At 39.7% G+C, this 26,355-nt stretch overlaps 1 long non-coding RNA gene across 3 annotated transcripts in view; it reads left to right on the forward strand.

Annotated features, from left to right (window-relative positions):
• The window catches only part of LOC106740212 (uncharacterized), a 275,315-nt gene that overhangs the window by 173,744 nt on the left and 75,216 nt on the right, over positions 1-26,355 (forward strand). For 2 of the 3 annotated variants that reach the window (XR_009462707.1, XR_009462708.1), the window contains exons 6-7: positions 886-1,023; positions 18,182-18,275. This is a non-coding gene — a long non-coding RNA (uncharacterized LOC106740212). The remainder of the gene's footprint in view (positions 1-885; positions 1,024-18,181; positions 18,276-26,355) is intronic. The other variant, XR_009462710.1, reaches the window with a different exon arrangement.

The raw sequence follows: 26,355 nt of genomic DNA on the forward strand, positions 1-26,355 counted from the left end.
CTGATTTATTCTGCATTCAGGTTTCTACAGTATCCTGTGCCAGAAAGTATGGTGTGAGATTACTCTTATTTAATTTCCTTCCCTCAAGATACTACCCTGTTACTCTGATACAAAGCAAGAAGCTTTCATCAGATAGGATACTATTATTTTATGATCTTCAATAAGATCAAGTTCTCTAGAGTGCAATAGCTTCAATTTTTTGCAAAAGATTTTTCTATTATACAGTCATGGTGGTAGTTGCTGTCTGTTAGCAAGTCGGTGATTTCAGTGCAAAACCCTGTTTGTGCCTGTATATGGAATGGGGATATCATGGTAAATTATGTAATTATACTCTTCTCTCCTATGCTTACACTTTGCTCTGAATGACAGGTCAAGGCTTGATCTTATCAAGTATGATATAGTGACCTCAGTATGGCTCTATATGATAAAACTGATTTTAGACTTTGTCACTCCCAGGGACCTTCGAGGACTCCACAGCATCAGTAATCACACAAACAGCCTTTAAAATATTCATAGGATCTTAGGAAAATGAGGCTGGAAGGGACCTCCGTAGGGTCATCAAATCTATGCCGTGCTCAAGGCAGGATTATCCCTAGCTAAACCATCCCGGCCAAGTGTCGGTTTAACCTGCTTTTGGAAGTTTTCAGGGTTGGAGATTCCACAATTTCTCTAGGTAGACTATTCCAATGCCTGACCACTCTCACAGTCAGAGTATTCCTCCTAATCTCCAGCATAAATTTCCCCGTCTGAGGTTTGTGACCATTGCTTCTGGTCTTGTCCCCTACAGCCGTAGAGAAAAATCCCATTTCCATCCTTTCTATACTTCAGGTATTTGAAGACTGTTTTCAAATCCCCCTCAGTCATTTTTTTTTTTTCCTTTTGCAGGCCAAGTAAACCCCAGTTCTTTCAGCCTTTCCTCCATAAATCTTGTCATCCAGGCTCCTGATCACTTTTGTGGACTCTTTCCAAACTGTCAACATCCTTCCTGAAGTGTGGGGCCCAGAACTGGACACAGTACTCCAGGTGAGGCCTCACCAGTGCTGAATAGTGGAAGAATCACTTCCCGTGTATTAACAGAAGTGTCACTTGCATATCAACTAAGGATGATATTGGAGTTTTTTTGTGTGTGTTTTGTTTGTTTGTTTTTTTGCAACAAGAGCACACTTGGCTCATTCAGCTTATGGTCTACCATAATCCCCAGGTCCCTCTCTGAAGTACTGCAGCCTACCCAAGTATTCCCTAGTCTGTATCTGTGCATGTGGGTACTCTTTCCCACATTTGGGACTTTGCACTTGTTCTTGCTGAATCCCATTGCATTGATTGTGGATCATTTCTCCAGTCTATCCATGTCATTCCAGATCCTAGCCCTACATCCCCCCCAGTGTCTACAGCTGCATCCTGGAATACATTTTTGCAACTAAAAGTTATTAAGTAATAGGGCAGAAGTGTACCCTTAATGATTTTTCTATAGTGATTTTTCCTATGATGATTTCCACAGAGAAAATTGCTGCCTGTTCATTGCATATTCATAAAATATAGGGTTTGTAATATCTCCATCACAGTTGAGGTTTTCAGCAGAGCATTTATACATCATTTGTACATTGTACATCATATATACATCATTTTCCTGGATTTTTTTAGTAGAGTATAGGCTGGAATGTATTACAGATTTGAGATGCAAATAATTATTTTGGCTGTCTACAGCCTATATTTTTTACTCTGTAGTAAAATATTTTTCTCTGGAAAGCTCAGCTTCATCAAATGAGTGACTCTTATCTAAATGAATTCTGCCTCTGTTCTTTGTTTCCTTACCTCAGATCTGTTTAAAGCAGCTAGATAATAGCAAAATACTGCTTTTATAGGCTTTGAACTTCTAAGGATGATAAAAGCTCCCTTCTTAGTCTTTCCACCATCCAAAAGTTTAAATACACTAGGCTAGCTCAGCACTGCTCGACCTTTTGGTGCTGTGGGCTGGATGAATGGCATTGGGGCTGGTCTGCGTGATGGATTGGGCCCCACACTGCCTCCTTTAGCTCATCACTGCCAGCTGGCTTGGGGCCTGTGCTGCCTCCAGCCCTTTGTGCCTGTGTTGGACCTGGGCCATGTCTGCACATTTGATTCTAGTATGCTGTCCAGCCTGTGGGACTCCCCATAGGTTTGGGCATTTGGCAGCAGGAGAGAGACAATTGCTGCCACCCATTGACAAATTTTCAGGCCTGTAAGGACCTCTCAGCAATACCCTATATCATTGTATTGTGATCATCAGTGCTTTTTGATTGTATGAGTATCCTGTTGGTCTTTAAACAGCTGGTGCAGCTAAGACTTGAATCGGAGAAACATATCAGTAGTTCTGCTATTCCAGTGCCAATAGCCCATGGTACTACTGTGGGTGAAAATCAACGTTGCCAAATAAAGTGGATCGTCTGTGCTGGGTGCAGATGTGTCCTGGCACAGCTGATCCTCTTCATTGAGCAACACACATTGCCCATCGGCCCACCCATTGATCCTGTGGGATGACATGTTCCCTTCTTAGGAAAATGCACCTCAGACATTCCCCAGGGCACATCTGCAAGCAGGGAACCCTGGCTTTTCCCACTTAGAGATGCACTCTGGAGATTTCCTATGGGTGTGTTTCTGTAAGCACTTCCTCTGGGAAAGCTGGATAGGTGCTTCCAGGACTTGAGGGCCATGATCCCATATGGGAATTTCTGGGGCATGCAATATCAGACTCCTCAGTCTCTGGAAGTGTATGTATGGCTGGAGAGCACAAGCAACTCTAGGCTGCCTGCACTCTCACCATAAAGCTAACCAATGTCTCGCACCATAAGGCAGCAAAAATTATATTACTACCTTTTGTTGGGGCCACAAATCTGGGCATTTGTGGTGTGGCAAGTAGTAGAGATGTCTATGTGCTTCCTGTTTACAAGTAAAGGTGCAAAGGTAGCATCTCTTTTATACCCAGACTGATAGCAGTTTTCAGGCCTCTAGCCATTAGGGAGCAGACCATCCTACATTGTTGCTGAATAGTAATGTGTTTAGTCTTAGCAGAGCTATTTTAGTCTACTAGAAGTCTTGAGAGAAGCATTTTCAACCTTGCTTTGAAGTAAATAAGTCACAGCAGCAGTCAAGGACCGGTGATACAACATTTTTAACAGTGTCTTGCTACTCTCATCTTATACACACACGCAGCTCAGGATTTGCCCTTGCGGAACTTGTGTAAGTCCCAGTGGAGCCTGATTTTGTTAGAGAGGATGTTGTTATTCAGTGTCTTAATCCTGTTAAAGCAACTGAAATTTCTAGTAAATGTAAGAAATAAAAATTACTAATGGGAGGGAAACGATAAATGGAATAGCCTTCATAATAACAACTTAGAAAAATAACCATGCGTGTGCATGTGCCTTCTATGATTGTATCTCAAAGACTAAAAGGAGCCATTAGCTAAAGGAGATTCTCCTTTCCTCAAATAGTAAAGACTTATTCTTTCCATTGTCTTAAGTTTGATTCTAGAGCATTTTAAAATATGACATTAAATGCTATAATGGGTATAAACAGGGTTGCGGCTAGGAGTCAACAGTAGACCTGTGGCTCCTACTTTTAAGCCAAATCTGAATGGACAGATAAAAATGTGAATGCTCTTACTTTTTATATTATGATTCTCTGAAGAGTTTAAATAATTTAGCAAAATGTCGATCCCTTAATGTGTTCATATCTGGGAACAGTAGGTCTTTAGAGTTGAGAGACACAAAGGACTAATTTGAATTCTTGCAATTTCAATAACCCTGCAATCATTGAACCTCAGGCTAATTTGAAGGGTGATGTGAATAAACATTTTCAAATGCAAGACACTAGGAAATGAATACATTACAGAAATTATAGTGCACAGACCTCTCCATAGATTCAACTAAAGCATCTAAATGGGAGCTATTCTTTAAAAGTTATTTTAAAGTTAGCTTCCTTAAAGCCTAGTAAAACTGTGACGACAGACAGACTTGCAATCTTTAACTAGTTGTCCTTCTTACTACACATTTGGAATTGTGAGCTCAAACCACGGGAAAGAAGATTAATGTTCCTTGGACTGGATTTCTGAGAGTCACTTCAGTGACTGACAGTATCTCTACCAATGCAGACATCCAGGTCTTGCTCTCCCAAATTGTTGTTCTCCTTTCCCCCAGGGTTTGGTTCAGAACCTGCAGGGTCAGCGTGACCGAGGGTTGTAGAAGCCACAGATCTTTTTAGTTTGCTTGAAAAAACAAAACAAAAAAAAAGCATTGTCTGCTCTCTAGGAAGCCTTCACATTGCCTTTTATCTTCTCCATGGATACCTGGAATCCACAGGGAACAAGAGACAGCAACTCTTGTCTCTAGTTTTTCAAAAAGGACAGTAATTTGGTCCTAACAGTATTTTGTAGTGCTCAGTTTTTTCTGCTGTTAATTTCTCCACCACAGGGTTGATTGTTTTTTAAGCTGTCTGGTGCTCAGCAAAGGTCTTAACCTAACATCCCTTGAATTCTTGAATTCAGTTAAAGTGTTTCTATTTGCTTCAATGGGCTATAAATGCCCTAACCCCACATGTGGAACTAATTACATTAAGACTATATCATATCAGATTATAGTGGTTTACAGCTTCAGTATACTTTTACAGATAGTAGCTCAACAAAACAATATTAATCTCCACAGTATCCATGCAGAGACATCCCATAATGTAAAGGTATATCTGGTAAAGATAAACCAAACAGTGAATAAGAATATAGGAGCAAAAGGATTTCTACAAATACAAAATGACCTGTGTAGTCACTGCAGGAACTTTATCCTTCAATGAGAATTGAATTCAAAGATTTGTGACCACAAGGAATATTACCAATGACATCAGCTGTTCTTTTTTAATAAAGATAAATCTGTATATGGCAGTGCAATCAAAGCAAAGGAATATAGCATATTGATCTTTCTTTGGAAGAACTTTTGGAAGAACAAATACAGACACATCATGTAAAACCCCAAAACTTCCTGAGAAGTAGGTTGGGTAAATCCATTTCATACAGGCAAGAAAGCCCATCCACAATGAGACATCTTGGGTACGTCTAGAGTATGGTCTTAACACATTGAAGGAAATCTCTTGGGAGAGTAATAAATCCTATGCAACAAATTATATACTAACAGGGTTCTTAAGGGAATTCAAATAAATCCTCACAACCACTTAGTGGGTAATCTCCAGATCAGATTCCCATTCTTCTTTAGAGGGAAATAATATATTGCTTCTTATACTCTCTGCCAGCCAAATGCTATATATCAAAGATATGAATGTAGTTGAAATATTGATCTTGAGCCAATGTGAAACTAAAGGAAAGTTTAATACATTCTACCATAAAAAAGGTAAAAAAAAAGCCCGTGAGAAAATATGGAAAATACAACTTCTAGTTAAAGGTAAAACTGGGTAAGAATAGAAATTAAAAAACAGGAAACACGGTGCAACACCTCCACCAGCAGCTTTTATATTCATTGTCTGTTCCAGGCAAGGTAAAGAAACCCGGCTGAAAGCTAGAATCTTCCATACCAAACAGCAGCAAATTAGAATGAAAGGATGCGGAAAAGATTGTTGGAAGGATGAAATAACTTAATGTTGTGTGCAAATTTGTTTAATGGGGAATTCATTGCATAGCAAGATAGGAGACTCCCATTAATCGGCTGCTGTATAAGCTGGCAAACACTGACTGGTGGGGAGGATAGCAATTCCTCTTGAAGGCAGACTCAGAAAGGGAATGGGTATATGCAAGAGCGACTTTCAGCTGAGTAAAGCTTGTTAGCTCAGACAAAAAGAAAGGCTTTCCCGTCAGAGCTATTTCAGGAGGTATTTGTATGTTTGAACATAAGTCTCCTGCTGTGGCGTGTAGACTGTGTGCATGCAGCGCTACCTCGGGACTTCTAGGGGCTCCATTAATTGGCTGGATCTGCCTATGAGTTTACAGAATATGGGGCTGACTTCATTTTCTCCGTTGCTCTGCTTGGACCAGGGATAACGTCGATTAAAGGGGTTTTAAATGGGGTGTGAAGGTGACTTATAATTAAGGCCTGGTTTAAATTGGGGGCCCAGCTCTTAGCACAGCAGCTCCTTTAATCTTGGAGTTCCCTTCCACATGCACCCCTCCCGCTGATTGGTGGAAGGCCCCGTCACTCACTCTTGATGGCTGGGAGGCAAAATCTACCGTTTTAAATATGCCAGGGTTTTTGCCTCCTGTCCAGTCAGCAGCAAGCATCAGAGACGCAAGCCATGGCATATTTAAAACTGCAGCTTTCACCTCCCGGCCATCAGGAGCAAGCAGTGAGCAGTGGGGAGAGGCACGCAGGAGGAACTCCAAGATTAAAGGAGCTACAGCTCCATGAGCTGGGCCTGTGATTTAAACCAAGCCCTACTTCTTTTAATCAAGGGCCAGCCCAGCATTTAGGGGAAATTAGGCTGCAAACAGATGTTACCTGTTGTGCCACCATAACAATAATTTATTAAGGGGAGGGGGCTGATGGGTCCACAAAGTGAAAGCAGACAGATGTCCATGCCCTTTGTCATTCCACAAATGTGCAAATTTGTGGCTGCAACAGAAGGCATTTAAATCTGCTGCTGTTTTGCAGTGGATATCTATTTGTTTTAAAGCAGGGGAGAGTTTGCTTTAAGATGGTTCCTAAGCTGGAATTGCCAGGCATGCCTCTGGAAGTGGGGAAACCTGAGGTTTTGTGCTTGCACAAGTACACCCCGGGATTCAGACTCAAGGCGCACCTCTGCAAATGGGGAACCTTGGGCATGCCCCAAGCATTGTCCCACAGGATTGGGCCACTATGGCTGCAGGACCCAGCCCTTCAGGATTCTTGGGCAATGACTATTTTGCTCAATGAAGTGCATCAGGTCTGCTTGGTGATATCTCTGCTTCCTATGGTGGCCTAGACAAATAGCCATAGGCTACATGCAGACATTGCACTAAGCTTAGGTTGATCTAAGTGTCAAAGTGTACATATGTTTGGGGAGTTTAGATTGGGCCAGAAATGGCTGGCTAAATCTAATTTAGTTCACCTGAGGTGCACTATGTAGATTGGGCTAACCCGGGACAGAGTTCACCGAGCATGTTCAGCCCTGGGGCTGGGAAAGCCTCAGAGGCTTGCCCCAGCCCCAGGGCTGCACTCTTTCTATCTCTCTCCCTTTTTCCAACCCTGGTTGGACTATTTTTAGCCCTCCAATTTGGACAACCCCCCCTGGTGTGAATTCCCCATGGACCCACTAGCCCTCTCCTGATCCTGCTTATCCTTTCCCTACCCTAATTTACTTAGGTTGTGTTCCCAGCACAGCTCCAAGTGCTGGTGAACATGTCCACACATGAGGAAATGATCCATGATCACATAGCTTAAAATAAGCCATATACTTGTAGATTGGATCTCAGGAACATCTGCACATGCCTTTAGGGTGCAGTGTTATCTAGCCACAGACCAGCTCTGCTTTGTGTCGGTGGCAGGAAGCAGAGTGATTGTAAGACCTTTGTACTGAACTCAGGGTATTTTTACAGAGCCGACTGATGCCACTTTTTGATTCCAGAGTGCAATAAAAGATTCTCTGTTTTTATTCTGGAAACAGTCTAGCAGTATCCACAGTGAATCAAAGCAGAGGCTTATGAGAGGATGACATACTACGGGATTTCAAAACAGTATGTTTTTAAGTTCCACATAATTAGCTTTTAAAAGTGAATGGTAGTCTCCCTGCTCCATGGTAAAGCTGCTGCCTTCCGGTGTCCTGTGGTTGGCTTGAGCCATTCGGTATGGTTAGCTAGAAAGTATGAGAGTTATGGCAATAACATATCTTATGTATGGGAAAGGAGACAGCACACTTCTCTCCTGCAGCATTCACTAGATGACTACAAAGCTTTCAGTTGTAGAGGAAACTGCTCACTTGTTCTCATGCTGTGAGTTATGGTGGAAATAAAGGACTTGCCTCCAGTATGAGAAACTGGATTTTAGTGACTGAATAGAATTTTGAATGTCATTCTTGGAGAGGTCTCAGCACTTCCCTAACTAGGGAAGGAAATCTGCAGTGAGATAATGCTAGGGGATGTAAATGGAGTACACTAATCCTTTCTCATCCTGATTTGACCTGCTGCATGGAGGAGGAAGAGATGGTGGTAGTAAAGTGTCATCCCAAAGGCCATTCTGCAGTCCTCCGAATGGCCTGTGGGATGACGCAAGTCATCCCACAGTCAGTCCACAAGTCTTCAGCTGCTGTTCATCTCTGCTGGTTAATGTGCATATTCTAAGTCTGGAAGGTGGGAAGAGGTTCTTCTGTGTATTTATACATGTGGACTGGGTATGGAGCTCTGAGTAGGTAGGTCAGTCATTATACAAATGTGCAGAAGTAGACCAAATTGCACCCTCAGCTTCTACAGAGCCTACTACGGCCCAATGCTGCAGATGCCTTCCATGGCTCCTTTGTGGGCAAAGTGCATATGGGTGTCCGTCCTCACCCTGATCCCTAGCCCATGCTCTGCAAGGAGAATCATGCAGAAGAGAGTTCTGTGCTTTGCCGTTGGATGTGGCAGACCTATGGCGGACCTCGTACGTTCCTGGTCTCTCTTGTGCAGAAAGAACGTATCAGTTTTGCAGCAAAGCTGCTGTTAGGGGTCAAGGAGGTTCCAGGGGGCTTTCCCCCATTATACGTCTAAATTATAAACTAAAAGACATGGTTCAGGTTGCCCTCTCTGCAAACATTTTTGTGTAAAGCAGTTGAATATGGGAAAGAGGTTCAAATAGGCCTTGGATGGGGACATCTGTCATGTACAGAGGGTGTGTTCTGGTTCTAACTGCAAGTAGTACCTTCTGAAAACATGGATGCAGACATGCTGTAGTACGAAAACCTGCTATTTAGGATCAAGCTCCACACACTGATTCTGTTGAAAAGGACAGCATTAGGATTTGCCAGGCAAAGCAACATGAAGTTCTTGCACCAGAACTGCGTATGTGCATACAAGAAAAATTGGAATAGCCAGAATGGATAAGATGCAGTCTCTGTCTAGTTCAGTGTCTTGTTTTTGACAGTGTCCAAAATTATGCTGTGTAGAAAAAGTTACAAGAAACGCTGCATTAGGTAGAAGTGTAGGATAAACTGACTCTGTGAAGGTTTGCTCCTGAACTCCAGCAGAGACTGACTTAAGGCATTGCAAAAGAAGCCTCATAGCACAGGGTTTACTATCCTAAAGGAAGTATTTGTCAACTGTCACTGTATAGAGAAATGCTTGTGTTTCTCTTGTTCTGTCATCTCTTTTCCCATTTTTCTCTTTTGTCATACACACCTACATCATCTTCATCATTCTTTTTTCCTCCTTTTACCATTCCTGAGAGATTAGGGGTGTGCTTAGAGAGATTCATTTATCTTTAAAAGAAAAGTATGTTGGGAGAAAGATGACTGCCTCTGCTTTTTAAGGAATTCTTTGCTTCCATGCATAAAACAGAAAGAGATGAATCGGACCAATTGGCTGGGGCATGAAAAAAGAGACCTAGCATTATCTCCAAACTCAGTACTTTTTGCTGTTCCCCCACAGATCAGTGGAAGGGACAGAATACACCTCATACTCAGTCAAGATTAATGAGAAAATATAACATTAAGTGCTAAGAGTCCTAGTCACAAGTGGCATGGGGACCCTGTCTGTGTGGCACATCACAGAGGGAGGAGGTAGCACAGCAGCAAATAAAAACCGAGCAGAAAATTAGGCAGGGAGCAGAAGCAGAAGAGCAGATTGGGCATGGGAAGGAAAGGGGGTCAATAGGGTGAGGTACAAACATTCAGAAAGACAGGTTTGAAATCTATCTAAGTTGTGTGGTTTTCTGTCAGCAGCATAGTTTACATTAGTAATAAACAGAACATGGATTTGCCCTTGGGTGGGGGGTAGAGGGCAGGGGGTATGTTTTAGACTGTGTTCTGCCATTTTAAAACTAAGTCTGTGTGCTGAACTTCTATTCTGTTATGGATATAGACTGATTTCCTATCACTCATACTGGTAAAAGTGTAATGTCTGTACCTGGCCTAGGTGAGGGCGCAGGGCTTAATTTGTGCCACACCTGCCAAAAAGTTGGCCCCTACTTTCATAGGCTAGGAAATGTATATTGGGACTGATATACAACATTTAGGACTAGTAGGTCAAAGTAAACTAAAGACAAATGAAAGTAAGGAGTAAATATGGGAATTAAATTGAGAGACATAAGCACTTGTCCATATTACAGAATTAAAATCAGGGTTGCCAATTGTCCATAAATTAATGGCCAGTCAGTAAAAAAAAAAAAAAAAAAAAATGGTCTATAGTGTCCATAAAGTCCAACTGTCCATAAAAAGAATACTTGACCCATTCATAAAAACCCAAAGCAGTTGGAGCTGACTGAAGACCCCTGACTGAAGAACCCTGCAGGCAACCTTTTTCAGGGCTCTGTAGACCTTTCCCTTCCAGCTATCTGCTGCATCTTACTGGGTGTCTAAATGTGAATTTATGCATCCTTAAGCTTAATGCACCCTAGCCTATGGCAGCTTAAGGTGATTTAGGTGCGCATTTACACATACATGCCTTATGGAGCCTTAATGTGGTTCACTGGGTGAATGCGTCTGCAGCCTGCTCTAGTCAGCACCTTGGACAGCCCCCCTGAAGCCCATGGCAGCGTATCTGGGTGATGTAGCTCAGTACCTGCTGAGGGGGTGGGAGCTTTCAGGCCCCTGGATGTGATCAGCCTGGCCCTGGCCCCAGCTCTAACCCCCTCCCCATGTTCCTGCCTCCCTAATGTCAGATGAGAGCAGGCCAGAGCCAAGCCCATGGGGTCCTGCACTGCCACCAGGCACTGTCAAGAAAAAGCAGCAGTGGGTGCTTTCTCCAAGGTGCACATGCTGGAGCTGGAGCAGTGGTTCTGGCAGCAGCAGTACCTGTTGGTGTGCTGACTGACTTGGGACGAAGTCCACAGAGGGGGCAGGAGGCATGAAGGCTCCTGTCAAAGGCCCCCCCATGACTACAGGGGAAGGGGCAGCACAATGTAGGCAGTGTGGCAGAAAGCCTTAAATTGGCATGTGCAGACACGTCCCCTGCCTCTCTATAATACTGCTGGGTTGCGGATATGCTTCTGGGGGGTGGTCTGTGCTGGGATGGGGAGAGTGGAGCTGGTTGGGGTCAGGTGGTGGGGACCTTCTCCATTCAGTAAGGGACCCACATTCCCTGATTCTCCTCTCGCAAAGGCACAAACAAAGGTACAAAGATCTTCCTCTCGCAAAGTACAACAACAAGGCTACTAGGGCAGATCCAAAATACTTTAGTGAGAAAACTGACTCTTATCTGACTTTTAAACAGTGGTGAGAGAATTTTCAAAATGATGCAAGGTCAAGATCAAGTCCTAAGATGAGTTGGAGTCTCAGCAATGCCAAAGTTAAGTGTATCTATAGAAATGAAAGTATCCAATTATGCATGCCTAACTTTTCAGATTCACTTTTCTCTGCCTAACCTCCAAAACTCCCTTCCTTGATCATTTTTATTCTAGATATTGGTGTTACTTGGGACACAGCATGCACCAGACAACATATATTCACAATAGGGATAGTAGTTATAAATGAGTGACAGCTAACATTGAAATGGCCAGTCGACTAGAGGATATTATAGTATTTCAGGTCTCAATATACTTAACCCACCTATAGCCAAAATTGCCCCTTTCTTTAGCAATGACTTCAAGTTATCTTTGTTAGCTTTTATTCCAATGGAATTTCTATGGTAGAGAATTGTTTGGGAAAAGAAATTCAGTGAACAAATGAAGTAGCATGGACTGGTTTGAAATTCTCCATGTTCTCCAGAGTTGATTAGAAAGCTGATGGAGAATAAAAATGTGGTTGTCAAAAGAACCCTTTACAAAATGATATACACTCACCTTGATTAGCTGTATTGGACAACAGAAGGGTTACTATTTTTTAAATTCTTTTTTGCAGTGTTAAAGCAATGGTAATTGTCAATACAATAAAGCCATTCATCCTTGTCATCATAGCTCACATTAAATAGCCCTAAAACTACTGAAACAGCGTTTTTGTGATTAGGTTGATGAGTATTTACAGTCCTTAATGAAACATTATATAGTCATTTGTGCAAAGCATGAGCATATTGTGTACCCATGTTGTCACATAGCCAAGCTAAAATTCTACTGACTACAGATAGCATCTCAGCAGTGCACTATGCAAAAAAAAAAGAAGAATATATATGTATCTTCGAAATGTCTAATGTCCTCATTTATAATTTTTGTCATTCCCATTTGTCAGCTATAAACCTGTACAAATCTTTTTCAAACCATTTCGTTCACGGCAGCCTTAAGCTTTGATTTCCGCCCCCCACCCCATAGTAAACCACGTTTATCACAGACACATGACATGAAGTTGTAGATTCTTTCACAATAGTCAAAATCATACCTGCTGTAAGTCCTCATAGCTCCACTGAATTCAGAGCCTGCTTATATCAAAAGACAATCAGACCCATGGAAAAATGGTTCAGTGGGCTTCAGTCCTACGATATAATATTACTTAGGAAGATACTGTTCCCTTGCTTATTAGTCAGGTACAGAGTTCTCGTTGCATGATAGAGACCCAGATCTTCACAGCATGTTAATAATTGTAGTGTAAATGGGGCAGTATCCCTTTAAATGGTTTAGGAGCCCTTTGATAGGCCTCTTTCTACTGCAAAAGCTACTAACTGCAAGGTATTTAGCAGAATATATAAATTACTAGAGGTTGTGTCTTTCATGGACACAGTTATCTGAAACTTAGCTATGTAAATCCATGTAGGTTCCATATTTCCTTAATTCTATGGAAAGATGAAAAGCACATGAGAGAGCTAATTTTGCTAGTAGGATCTTGCAGCACCCTAATGTTTTTTTCCCCCTATGGTAAATTTGTGTAACCTGAGACTCATATTTTCCATTCGGAGATAACAGATAAATATGCACATGCCACTTTGATTAAAATATGATATTACTGTCGATCTTGACCTTCCTTAATCAAGGTCCTTCATACTATGTCCTACATTCACTAATTATATAATTTATATTGCTAGCTAATACTGGACTTGGATTGCTAGCTCGTTGGGGCATATTATTGGGTACCCTATCTATAAGTAATCTGTAAAGTGTACTATGTAAATCATGTGGAATGCTGGGAAGGTTAGTGATATCCTTATAGGCTTTCTAGTCACAGTTGCTCAGATGCAACCAAACTTGCTTCGGTACTGTTGCACGTGTATAATTAAAGTCCTATAATTGAATTATTGTGAATAAGCTCCTAAATAACCCACTTGTCAGTGAGCAGCATTCAATATTCTTTTCTGTGTCTAATCGCCAAAGGATGGGAGCTATTACATCTGCCAGTTAGAAAATCTTTCCCTTTTAGCTCAGTCTAGCAATTTAGATTTTTAAAACAAGAAGTGACTGGTTTTAGTTTTGCTGTTAGCCAAGGTAGTGGTAATTAGTCATGTTGGTCTGAAGTCAGTCAGAAGGCAGGGTAGATATACATCTTAATTGACCAATTAAATAATATGCATGATAGTGGCCATCACATCAACAGTTATTTTGAAAGATATTAATTCTGGCTTGGATTTCTTTTAGATTTGGCTAATTAAGGGTTTTCTGTCTCAGGTTTAATTTCAATGTCAACAGGTTTAAGAGAATAATTTAAGTTATCACTGCTTTAACTTCTCTATACCAAATCAGTTTCAGACTAAATTATATGCAGGAATGCTGGCTATAAATTCAGTTGTAAAAACTGTTTTGTTTTTGTTTTGTTTGTTTGTTTGTTTGTTTTTAATTGGGCACTTTATTTCAGAAGCTTTGGACATTTTAGAAATTGAAAAAAAATTGTGAGAGAAATTCTGATCAGTGCTAGAGTAAATCAATCTGCTAACATTTTGCTCAACATCGTGGCTGGTCTTTTATTTTTTTCATCAAAAATTTAAATTCTGAAGAAATTTTCCATTGAAAATTAAAATCTGGGATTTTTACCAGATTACTGGTGTGTGTGTATGTGTGTATTTATGCACCCAGTAATCTGGTAAAAATCCCAGATTTTAATGTATATATTTTTCAAAATTCATTTCATTGTAGAAATTTTCAATGAATTTTGAAATATATATTTTTTTAATTAATGGAAAATGGATGAAGTATCTGGGCCAAATCTTCAGGTGGTGTAAATCAACATAGTTCTAGTGACTTCAGAAGAACAATGTCATTTCACAGCCATTAAGGATCTGGTCCACTATTCACTATTCCTGTAACTGAAGATTGAGGAAGACTAAAGTGGGGGACTCGGTTAACATCATTCTTACTGTTTCAGGAGTTTGCAGCTAAGCTAATTCCTGGATTGAATAAAGGGTGGTAAAGCCACAGTTATTTAAAGGAAAAAAACAATATTTGGTGCTCAGCTCCCTGAAGTTTATTTTACCAGTTTATAAAAGCCAGTTTATACTGTGGTGTGCTGTTTAGCTGAGACTTCATTTTAAAACACAATCCTAAAAAGAGCTCTGCCAGGCCTTTGGTTTTGTAAGCACATCAGTAGCAAATTAAACCCACTGCTCCTCTAGAGTGAAAATGCTTCAGTGCTGCACTTTATGACTTGAACTGCCTGCTTAATGGCCTGTGAGATCCTTCCCATTTGCTCTGCACAAAAAAATACAAAAAAAAAAAATCTGCTTGGTGTTTAAAAAAAAAAAAGAAAAGAAAAGAAAAAAGAGGCTGGTTCTAGTTAAATTCCCAGCTGCATTGAAAATTAGGAAATTGTAAGCGAAGCCATTTATCTTTATGAATATTGGAGGTGGAATGCCCCGACATTTGAGTAGGAAAGATGCAACAGGAATGAAATGGTTTGACCTTTCATTAGGAAATAATCCCTTGGTATCACTGCTTGTTTTATGGGATTAGAGAAGATAAATAGAATTTTTGGAAACTGAAGTGTATCATATAAGATAGTGACCTTCTTTTTAAGAGATATGAAAAAGAAGGGAAGCAGAAATCAGAGGGGATGATGAGGGCTATAAGACGGCCTGGCAGAGTTGACAGGATTGCTGAACATGACGTTTTGTGACTTCAGCAATATGGTGAAGTAAATGACCATTTGTGCATCATTCTGCACATTGTTTTCTGCTCCAGATAAAACATCCCACCCCCCGCCAACCACCCCCAGGCCATGAAATGAATAATGAAAAGCAATTTCCATATTTCCCCAGGATATGTGTTCCTCTTCTCTTTTCAGGTTAAGGTACAAAAAACTTAAATATCCCAGGAATAGAAGGGGCCAGGAAGACTGGATTAGAATCAGTTGGTCATTCTGAAGTAGCAGTGAACTGTTTTTCCCCACTAAGTTAGTATGATATTGTTATTGCAATATTCCCTGTATCTTATACATTTGAGATGGATTTTGGGGGTTTGGTTTTGTGGGGATGGATCGAGTTGGACTTAATACTTCATGGTTCTGAGCCTCACATTCAAGGTGCAAAATCTTCACAAGTTGTTAGTGTTTACTAATGATGCTAATGATTTTGCAGGACCACAAAAATGGGCCTGAAACCATTATCCCACATACTCCCCTAGTACCTTAGCAGGATTTGGCAGCCGTCAGTTCCCAATTAAATACCAAGATGAGTTGAGGACAGTTGCTCGCTTCTAATTCCAGAAATGCAAGAAAGGCCTAAGGGTAGTTCAATATGTTGAAAGTCACCTTGGGAAAATACTCTGCTCCAAATTAAAGATACAGACTTTTATGGGGTTTTTTCCCCTCAAACATTCAAATACTTTGTGCAGAGAGATCCATATTTCACATTGGCAGTTCTAATGCATGTCCTGAAGATCCCCAAATATTTTCCTTCCTGCCCTGCCTGTTAGCTGCTCACGTTCTGTCTAGTGACACACCCTGCCTAATGCGTGTCTATACACATGCTCATAGGAGGTGTTTTAATTAAAGCGGCTCCTGGACAGCCACTCTAATTAAAAGGCTGTAGAGTCACATGTATTAAGTGGCCTGCATTTCAAAATGGCTCTGAGGATGCTTTAACCAAAGCTCATTTGACAAATTTTAAAGTGCCCCCATGGCAATTTTGAAATGCAGGACACTTAAAAGACGTAATAGTGAAGCATGCTGGAGTGATTTAAATGCAGTGCTCCAGAGTCTGCTCCAATGCGTTCTAATTATAATGCATTGAAGCACTTGTATAGGCACCCATTGGTTTTAGGCAGACATGTCCCTGGTATATGGTAAGGTCAAAAGTGAAGTGTCTCTGTCTGCAATCAGAGATGAGAGAGAAGTGAGCTCAGAGGTTCCATAAACAGTGGTAGGAGCAATTATTTTCTCTTTTGACAAGACATTTTAAACCAAAATTATTTCCAGCAAGTGACATTTTCTGGGATGGATAATTATAATTGGGAGGAATTATTTAAAATAAAAATGAACCATAAGATCAATAATATATATCTTATCTTAGCTGAATCTTCTATACATTTTATGGATTTGACAGAGCCAGGATTTAACCTGGTAGCAGCTTAAACAAGGATCTACAGATTCATGAGCCTCCCCTTTCACTGAGAATGACTGCAGATTTTCCTTCTAAGGTCACAAATGTGAGTCACTGCCATCTACACAGTGTTCTGATTTTGTATCTTATTTTATGCATTGGTTGCAAGATTTTTTGTTTGTTTTTTGTCTTCCCTAGTTTGATATTTCCAGGCTTTGGAACTTACAAGTATTTCAAAGTGCCCTATAAATACTAACTATCCAAGCTTCAGTCAAAACATTCCTTTGAGATAAGCATATAATATTACAGATGGCTGAACTGACACACACAAGTCATTTGCTAAAGGGTGTTTGTTGAGTCAGAAATACAGTCCAGGACCACTGATTCCCTAGTCCAGCCGTTAAAGTATTCTGCCAAATTTTCATGTGATTATGTGCAGTAAACGCATGATTCAATGACATGGTTTTATTTTGAGTTATGGACTCCACTAGCACCTGGTTTTGCCACAGTCTATATGCTGCCCGTTTTATGACAGTAAGAGAACCATGATGAACTTAGAAAGTTTTACTTAGACTAATATATTCAGTGACCTCTGTTGAAGAGTAATAGTTATGCAGGTTGGGATCTGGGGGATTTAAGTTTCATAGCTGAAGTGAATGTAAGTGGGGAGGGAAAGCATAAATACTGATTCCCACCCTGAAAGGGTATCTTATTTAAAATGCTCTGGTAGAATAATAATGTTAATTTCCCCCTCCTTTCCCTCTGCTCTACTTGCTGGCATCTGTCTTTCTTTTACCAATCAAAGTAATTTTACTATATAATTTATCTCATTAGATCTTATTTCCAAAATATGAAAAGAATGGGGATAAAAAAAGCAAGGAATCTAAATAAATACATGACTCTTGTGGGGTGGGGGTGTGAGCTGGAGGGTGACAGAGAGAGGTACATAGACTAATTTATACAGGCCAGCTATACTAAAAGGATATGAAGGCTGGAAAGTTAAGTGCTCAAAATTAGGAAAGACTGGAATAGAAGTCAGCCATGGTAACTTAACCCAGGCTCCGTGTATGTGTGTGTTTTGATGTAGTCTTGTCTGTGGTAGAACAAAGAACAGCAACTTCTCTGTAAAATGGGGCTTCTGATACTCTTTAAGGCACTTCATGATCTAGGAATGAAAAGCGTGATATTCAAGTTGGATATTATTATCTCTTGCTCTCTGAGTTATGCAAAGCCAGTGAAAGACATTTTTCAATTTGAAATGAAACTGGTAAAACTGCCCTAAGGTAGAGCTTCCCCCAGAAGAAAAGTATCAGAAATGTCAAATTTTGCTGTATTTTTTTCAATGGAAAATGATGGCCTAGAGTACCAGAAAAGAATTATATCCTAGGAAAATATATAACCTTATATGCACTTGAACTAAATCTGATCTACATGTTCTGCTATCCCCTAAAACCATTTGATATGATACTGTTCAACCTTACTTTTTAACTGATGACAGTTACAAAACACTGACCAGATCCTCAGTTTTCTCGGCATCCTCATGTCAGGTAGGTAGGTAGATAAACAGATTGATCAGATGGACTGTTTGTCTGGTGTTTTTTATAAGTTGTCCATTAAAAAAAAAAAATAATAGTGTGTCCCATTTTCTCATCATAGACTCATAGAAATTAAGGGCTGGAAGGGACCTTGAGAGATCGAGTCCACCCCTCCTGCTTTGGGCAGGAATACTGCTGAGATCAAATGAACCCAGGTAGGTGTCAGTTCAGTCTCCTCTTGAAAATGTCCAAGGCTGGGGAACTGCACCACTACCTTGGGAAGTCTATGTATTGATTTTCATTATTTAACTTGAAAATCATATTGTGAATTGATAACAGCTTTCTGAGGTGTTAAATTGGAGGTGTAGGGTTAGGGTACACAGAAGCATAATAAGGTGCAATATTCTCTTTATGTTTAAGTGATATCTAAAACCACTAAAAGGAAACAGAGTTCTTGCCATGGATTTACTACTGAACATCAACCAGTTGGATATCTTTGTTGGTTTCTCAGAAATCTTGGTAGGGAAATATAGTTTTGAATGATGTATTTAGTATTTGATAAAGTTTTTTAAATTGCCTTTCCTTGGAAATAGAATTAAAGAGCCACAGATGTGTTTGATAAAATCAAGACAGAGTTGTTTAAAGGTCTCAGTGGACTTCCAGCCTATCTAGATAACATATTTTGCAGTCCTGAAAAAAAAAATGTTAATCAGATATTTAAGACGCTAAAGATGAAGGACTGTGTTTCAGTCAGGGCAAGTGTGAGCTCAGAATGGCTAAAATCAGGCTTTTGGGACAGCTCAAAAATAGAAATAATTATGTAAATCTTGGCTCCAAACCAGAAAGCATATGAGTTGCAAAGGTTGTTAAATATGGTCACATACTTCAGTAAATTAATTCAATCTCCTGTCACAGATTAAAGCTCCCTTACGAAACTGCTAAAAAAGATAGTGTGTTGCATGACAAAATGGGCTGAGCAAACCTAGGTTATCCATGAACTGGAAATAAGTGTTGGACAAAATGTTCAGTTCTAAATCTTTGTGCTGCTGGACAGACAATTGAAATATCTTAATCCCATCTAGAATGGGTCTGGACACTTTTTGGGCCTGACCTGGCAGTCAGTCTGCACAGAAAGCTTCTATTTAAAGCTAATCACGTTTTGCGTGAAAAGGAGCAAGTAAATTGCAATGTATTTGTCAGGGAAGTGTTGGGGTGTATGGCAGTTTCTTTTTCTTCCATAGCATGGAATAAAGACTCGTAAGTAGCCTTCTCAAGGAAAAAGCATGGGAGTAGACAAGAGCCTCAGAAACATAGCATTTGTAACCTGTCTTTTGCTCACAATTCCATATCACTTCTATACAATACATAGTTCCACAAGCCATTTTCAGACGGGTTCATTAATTTGATCTGCCCTTCTGCCTGGCCAATTTGTTTGGCTAACAGGGTGCCAGAAGTTTGATGTTTGTACAGGAACAGAGTTAAAGTTATAGTGTTTGGTCTGTGGAACATATGAATTGAATACTGAATCAACTGCACTTTTGTCCAGCCTCGTATCCTGTCTGTGATGGGGGCTAGCACTAGATGCTTCAAAAGCAAATGAAGGATGCAGATTATGGTGTGGTTGGAGTATGTGTCAGTGTGTTTTTTATTTTCATGTTTTTGTGTCAAATTATCTTATGGTTACAGCTTGCTGAAATTTTTGCAGGAAAAAATGTACTTGCTTGCAAATATAGTTCTGATGAAACTTGCATTTTTCCCTAGGAAAATAATGGTTAAACATTTTTTTTTCCAATCTGAAAATTAAAAGTTAATTTTTAGCCAACCCTCCAAAATAAAACAAAGTTCGTATTTTTTCATATTGTTTTGACTTAAACTCTCTGTTTCGGATTTTAAAAATTAAAAAAATACGTGTTCTGTTTTTATTTTATTTTTTTTCCCTCACCTTTTTTTTAATTGTATTTCAACTCATTTATTCCCTCTCACAGTTAAGGTATATGAGACCTGGGAAAGGGCAGGCACTTTTCCAAAAGAACAGATTCAGCTTCCTTCTGCATGCCATCCAACAAGAGGTGTCCTATAGTCCCACATGGTAGGCAACACGGGAGGAGACCACTTGGGACCCACTTTTCTTTGCCAGTGGGGAGTGTAGACAGAGAATTTCTGAATACAATCAATCGGGATTGAATTATTTCCATCTCCAGTGCTTCTACTGTAAGTACAGTACAGCTCTGGTCAGCGTTTAGTTCTAAATTTGAGATGTTGATCTGCAGCAGCTTTCAGATTGTATATGTCAGACAGAGGTTCAAAAATTGTCCTCAAAGACTTTTTTCCTTTTTATCTCCTTGAAACGAGCCTCCAAAGCTCTGTGCACTGGGACAGCCATATATAATAATAATAAAACTGACCACAGCAAACCCTTATTGCAGTACACAAAAGCAGCTGTAAATGCATTGATCTTGCATATGTAATGTAGTTCTCAAAAGAAAAAGACATGCTTCTTAGAAGTGGAAGATTTACACATGAGGCAGAATCTTTACCACTCCCAGGCAAAGCATTAGCTTCTGCACATCCATCTAGTAAGTAGTCATTATCATGCTCGTGGGGAAAATATCACTCCAAGTTGTCTTGGCTACAAAGAGACAAAGTAAAATACTCTGACTCTTCACAATGTTAAAAGACCAACAGGGTCACTAGCAAAAGTCTACTCTTCAAAATGTACCAGATTAAAGAAAACTAAGAAACTAGCAAATATAATAAGAGTACTTCATGGAACCACTTATCATGATAAAACCAACAGTGTTACTGATAGGCTTCATAGCAATGTATGTAGCGTGGATGGCACATATTTTACTTTTCCTGTGATAGAACACATCTTAAGCATTGGATTTAAACCACAAAGTGCTCTGATCTGACAAGACTCTGGCAGTTATTGTTTTATCATGTTCTAAGTCACGTGCATTTAACTATAGGGTTTATTTTGGGAGGTCATGCGTAAACTACCAACACACTTGATTGTACATTACTAGAAGGGCAAGCCAAATAAGGATCAGCACTCTGGGTAGAGGGGATATCTTTTATTAGACCAACTAGACTTGCAAAAAAGGTCTTCATTTGCAAGCTTTGGGGTATGCTTCTTCAGGCATAGGAAAATGCAAAGATGGTAAAATTTCTTCTAGGTGAAAATGGAAAATTCATATTTCACAGGATAGCTGAAGGTGTTATAAGATCTCTTGGCTGAAAAAGTTCATTTTGTGCAAATTAGGCTCAGATAAAACTTAGAACAGTCTGTTTACCTTGAAGTTGTCTGCTGGTGAGGATGTTGAATTACGTTTCCTTCTGGTTATGATGTTTCATATTTCGCAGGAGGATGAGTAGATGGAAACCTCTCCTGGGTAAGGAATTTTGTGTTGAGGCAGCTCTGAGCTCTGTGAACGTGCAGATTTAGCTTACAACAAAAAGCAGGAGCAAGGGTGTGAGCTTTCAGGTTTTCAGGTGTTGAATTTTGCTTCCTCCTTGTAAAATTATGAAGTTTTCATTTAAAAAATGGCTAAATTCGGTATCTTCCATGTTTCGGGGATACAGGCTGTAGCCATATTGGTCTACAGGCAAAAGAGAACAGAACTCTGGGTAGAAGTGATATCTTTTAAAAAATGCTGTTTTATTTGTTTTGCTTGGGCGCAGAAGCAGCCCAAGGGTGATTGCTTACCTTGTGGAAGGGATTCAGGCTTGCTAGAGCTTGACCCACATCATTGGCCTACTTTAGTATGTCCCCATCCCCAAAAGTAACTCATCATTGAGACTAGAGCAGAGTCCCTTGTCTTTATCCTCTGTAAAGCTTGTTTTGCGTGCCTCTCATAGGTTACAGCTAAAATACTTTTTAAGTACCAGCCCCAGACAAACTAAATTGGCCCTCCTGTTGATACAGATTAAAGGTAGAGCAGGATGAATTGCTTGGACATAATCCTACTATATGCAGAACCAGATGCTCTGAACAGAGCAATTTTTGTTTCAGGTCTTGATCAGAAAACCTAAACTGAAAATTGCTTCTGCAATGCAAAATGTCACTTATCAAGAAGCGGGAGGAACCAGGAGTGGTCTTAGTTCTAAGCCAGTTTTAAACAACTAATTAACAATAATCAATTAATGCTGCCTTTTGTACCAGTATTTAATGGTGCTTTGAAGGAAAGGGTGGAAGAAGACCAAGTATTTGCACATCTTACAGGCTATGTCACTTCAGGCATGGGATGGGGAATGATGCAGGCAGCATGCCTTGCTCATCTTGTGCTCATGTGTCACCCCTTGAAACTAGTATAATGTAGCTACCTCAGGCAGCATTGGGTACATATTAAGAAGCTCTCCTGAGAGCAAACACCGTACTGCACAAAGGCCAGCTACCTAGTAGCAGTTTCAGGGAGCAGTGTGCATGAAGCAAGCAGGTGGGGTTTTGGTGCAGATCCTGAAGGTCTTTGAAGGTCCTGAGTTGGCATGAACCCACCCTGAAACTCCAAGCTTATTGCTTTTTGTGAAAGGTAGAGAGATCAAGCCCTTAAAGACAAATAATTGCCTAGGATCTGTGAAGAATTGTTGGGGTAGGGAAAAAGGCAAAACATGAGTAAGTGATATTTTGCAGCACTCCTATTTTATGCTCTTATTTTTGTTTTTATTTATTTTTTGGGAGAAGCAATCTGTTTTTTCCCCCCTCCTTTTCATCCTTTTGTGTTCTGGAGTTTGTAATTATGACATTTCATGTTTGGATATTCTTTAGTGTTATCCTTAAAGTTACTTACCATGTAAAAGGATCAGGAGAAGATGAGGAATATATTTTATGTAATGGGTGAGGGAGGGAGGGAAGCTGTAAGTTCTAGCAGCTGGATGAATGTTGGCATCATGTCTACTATACTTAAGGTAGAGATTACTTAGAAGTTGCCTAAGGCCTGGCACCTGGTGTGCTGCTCAACAAGCCTGCTCCCTTGTAGAATTATTTGTGTTTTTCAGATTTATTTTTCAAACTGAAAAAGAAAAATCCTAACGGAAGTTTTTGGTCTAAGATGACTTTTGAAAAATCCCAGAAAAAGCTTCAAAGGGCTGCTTAGCTCTTTCACAATAGTAGTTTTAGATTTGCTGGAAACATTTCCATAAATCCTTTTCTCAGCTCTAATCCGCTTTTTAAATTCTGTTAAGCTCTTGACCTCAGTGATACCTTGTGGGAATGAGTTCCACAGGTTAATTATGCAAATAACTTGTGTAAAATATTTCCATTGTTCAGTTTAATGTTTTGTCTTTTAACTTTATCTCCTTGTTGTTCTTGCATTACAAAAGGAGATAAATGAGGGTCCCATTTTGCCGCCTTTGGCACCATCATCTCCCTCTGTAAACTAAAGTCTGTCTTTTCAGTCCCTCTGGGTACAGAAGTCTCTTCATGACTGGGTATTCTCACTGTCCAACTCCAAGCATCCTTTTTTTCACTTGCACCTTATCTACCATGGCCACAGCTGGCCACAGAATTAGAAGTGGTGATGAACCATCCATTTTTTTTTAGTGACAAGGTGGTCCTATCCATATTACTTTCTATCCCACTAGCCCTTGGGTTTTATTTGCTTCTTGTCTTGAGTGGCTAGAGTTAATGCACAATTTGGCAATGGGCAAGGGTGCCTTCATGTTACTTTATACAACATGCATTACTTCAGATTCATCAGCATTGGATTTCATGTGCCATTATATTACTCATTCACTGGGCTTATCGGGTCCCTCTGAAGTTCCTCCTAATCTTTAGTCTTTCGAAAGTCAAACAACATTGTGTCATCTAGACATTTTGCTAGCTCTTTTTTAACACCTCTTAATAAAAGTTTTATACCACTCTTAATATAGAACAGGAGTCATCAAAGTGCAGTGGCAGAACAGTTAACGTACTTAAATGTGAGCCTCTGTAAAGCCATCTGTAGTCAACTGACCTGTAAATAGACACCTTATCATTCAAGCTGGGGAATCAAAGGTGACTGGAAAGGAAGCTAGCCACGTGGCTTCTGTGCGCGCCAGGAAAGTGTACTCTAACCTTGCTAGGCTGATGGGCCCCTAGGTACAGGCAGCCTTTTCACCACCATACTGTTGACATTCTTCTATATTGGAAATTGATCTTGGATGACTCTGTGTTTGTTTTCTTTGTCTGGTCAGGATTTAAAAAATAAAATACAAAGTTTTTATTTTATCTATTGCCTTTTTTTATTATTATGGCCAGAAAATTAAAATTTGATATCAAGTGAGATGCAATATGTTCCAGCTGTAACACCAAGTGAACTGAAATGCAAGTGGAATACAAATATTTTATACCTCCTTTAGTATCTCTCTCTCTTTTTTTATTTGAAGTTTTGGTTCATGGACTTTTCAAATTTCAGGAACCAAAAAAACCCAGAATTTTTCTATGGGCCACCTACACATCTAGGCAGGAAGAGTAATGTATCTCATCTTCATCCAAGATGCCATACTGTCCTTTGTGCAATTATCTGCCAGTATTCAAACTTTTGATGTGCGTGGGTTAGCAAACCAGCATCTCGGTTTTCTCAGTTCAGATACTTTGGCAAATTCTCTCTCCTGCAGGTCTTTTATATCTTTCCCTCTTGGCTGCCCAATGTGCATTACTTTGTACTTCCACAGGAGCAGTGAAAAGTGAAAATTTACCTCATTGTCTTGCAGGGTGGATATTTTGCTAGAAAGTGGGAGGTGTAGGTGCAAATTTTTTATTCATTTTGGGTTAAAAGATAGAAGGGTCTTTCTCCTCCATTTTGTAACTTAAACAAAATTATATGCTTTGCCAAGGGGGAGCAGGATTTGGGCCCAATATATTATCTATGCAGCTAAATTAGCTGTGCAATTGTTCATCTTGTGTCTAAAGGTTAGGCCTTGGTTTTCTAGTAAACTTAGAGCTCTGTATGCTCTTCATTTATTTTTTTGCCTGCTTGATTCTGCCTTCCATTTGACATGCATGCAGCATTGTCTAAAATGCACTGTACAATTCAAGCACAACTATATACTGTGCTTCGCTAATATTTTTCTTTCCTTTTCTGCATGCTCACAGTGCTTGGTAAAAAGACTGAAGGTGAACAAATTTTTTATTTTCTCAAAATAATTGGAAAATATGGTAAAATAAATAGAGACAATTTAACTGGTTTACCACAACAGTAGCTAAGAGGTACCAGAGTCATCCTTTAGGAATATAAAGAGTAGCTTTAAGAAGAAGATTACAAGTATATGATATTTGTTCACAGTTGAACATTTAGCATGTTCTGGAACACAAAGGGCTACATGCATATTTTATATAAGCTGATGTAAAACCATTCACTTCAGTGCAACTTTGCAAATTTACTCCTGCTGAAGATCTGGCTTTATAAGTATAAGTTTTTGTACAAAGACTAGGAAGCTGTTTCTTGAAATTTAAAACTTTACTTTGCAAGATACCTTAATAACCCAGAACCCACCTTCTCTTTGTGAACCTAAAGATTCTGTAGTACTTTTTAAAAGTGTTTGAGTTTATTTCTGTATACAGACTACCTTTGACTGCTCCCTAGCCTGGTAGGCAGATTGGGTGTGTAGGCTGGTATATGTCAGGTAGCTGCCTATCTCCACAGAAGTGGCTGCATTTCAGTTGTTGTTTTCAGTTATCTTCTTGAGAAACTTAGGATCCTGCAAAAGGAAAAGCATATGTAAATATACATTATGATTATTATTCTTACTTCTATGTTGGTTAGTGGTCTAGCTTTAAATATGAAGGACAAACAGCTATATGCAGATCTCATCTATGCAATTATTCAGTTAATGCTGCTCAGGAACATTTTGAGTTTGTGGTGTCATTAAATCAGCAAGTTGTTGAAAGAACTTTTTTGAGGGAATGATTTAGGTCCATATATTTCCCTTTCAAAATCCTTTATGAAAATCCTTTTTGAAATTATTGAAACTTCTCACCTTGACATTTAGAAAACAAAACCTATGCAAGTTTCATTTTGCAGTTCAAAATAATTTTAGGTTTCAAAACTTTAAATTGTAATAAAAAGAAAATAAAATACGTTAAAAGTTGATATCAAAAAAATAATTTTTATATTATCCAGTTATACAGATCCAGCCAAATTTTCCCTAGGTTTTCAATCCACAAAAATATTCAAAACTATCAAATTGCCTGTCAAGAATGATGTGGGGGGGGGGGGAGGTGGGGATGGTGCCCCATGTCTCAGTCCATGCTTCTGCCCCCCATTGCTTTGGGTCTGGGCCCATTTCCCCCCCCCCCCCCGCCACTCCAGGTTCATC

Source organism: Alligator mississippiensis, chromosome 5, assembly GCF_030867095.1.
Source record: "Alligator mississippiensis isolate rAllMis1 chromosome 5, rAllMis1, whole genome shotgun sequence".
Taxonomy (NCBI): domain Eukaryota; kingdom Metazoa; phylum Chordata; order Crocodylia; family Alligatoridae; genus Alligator; species Alligator mississippiensis.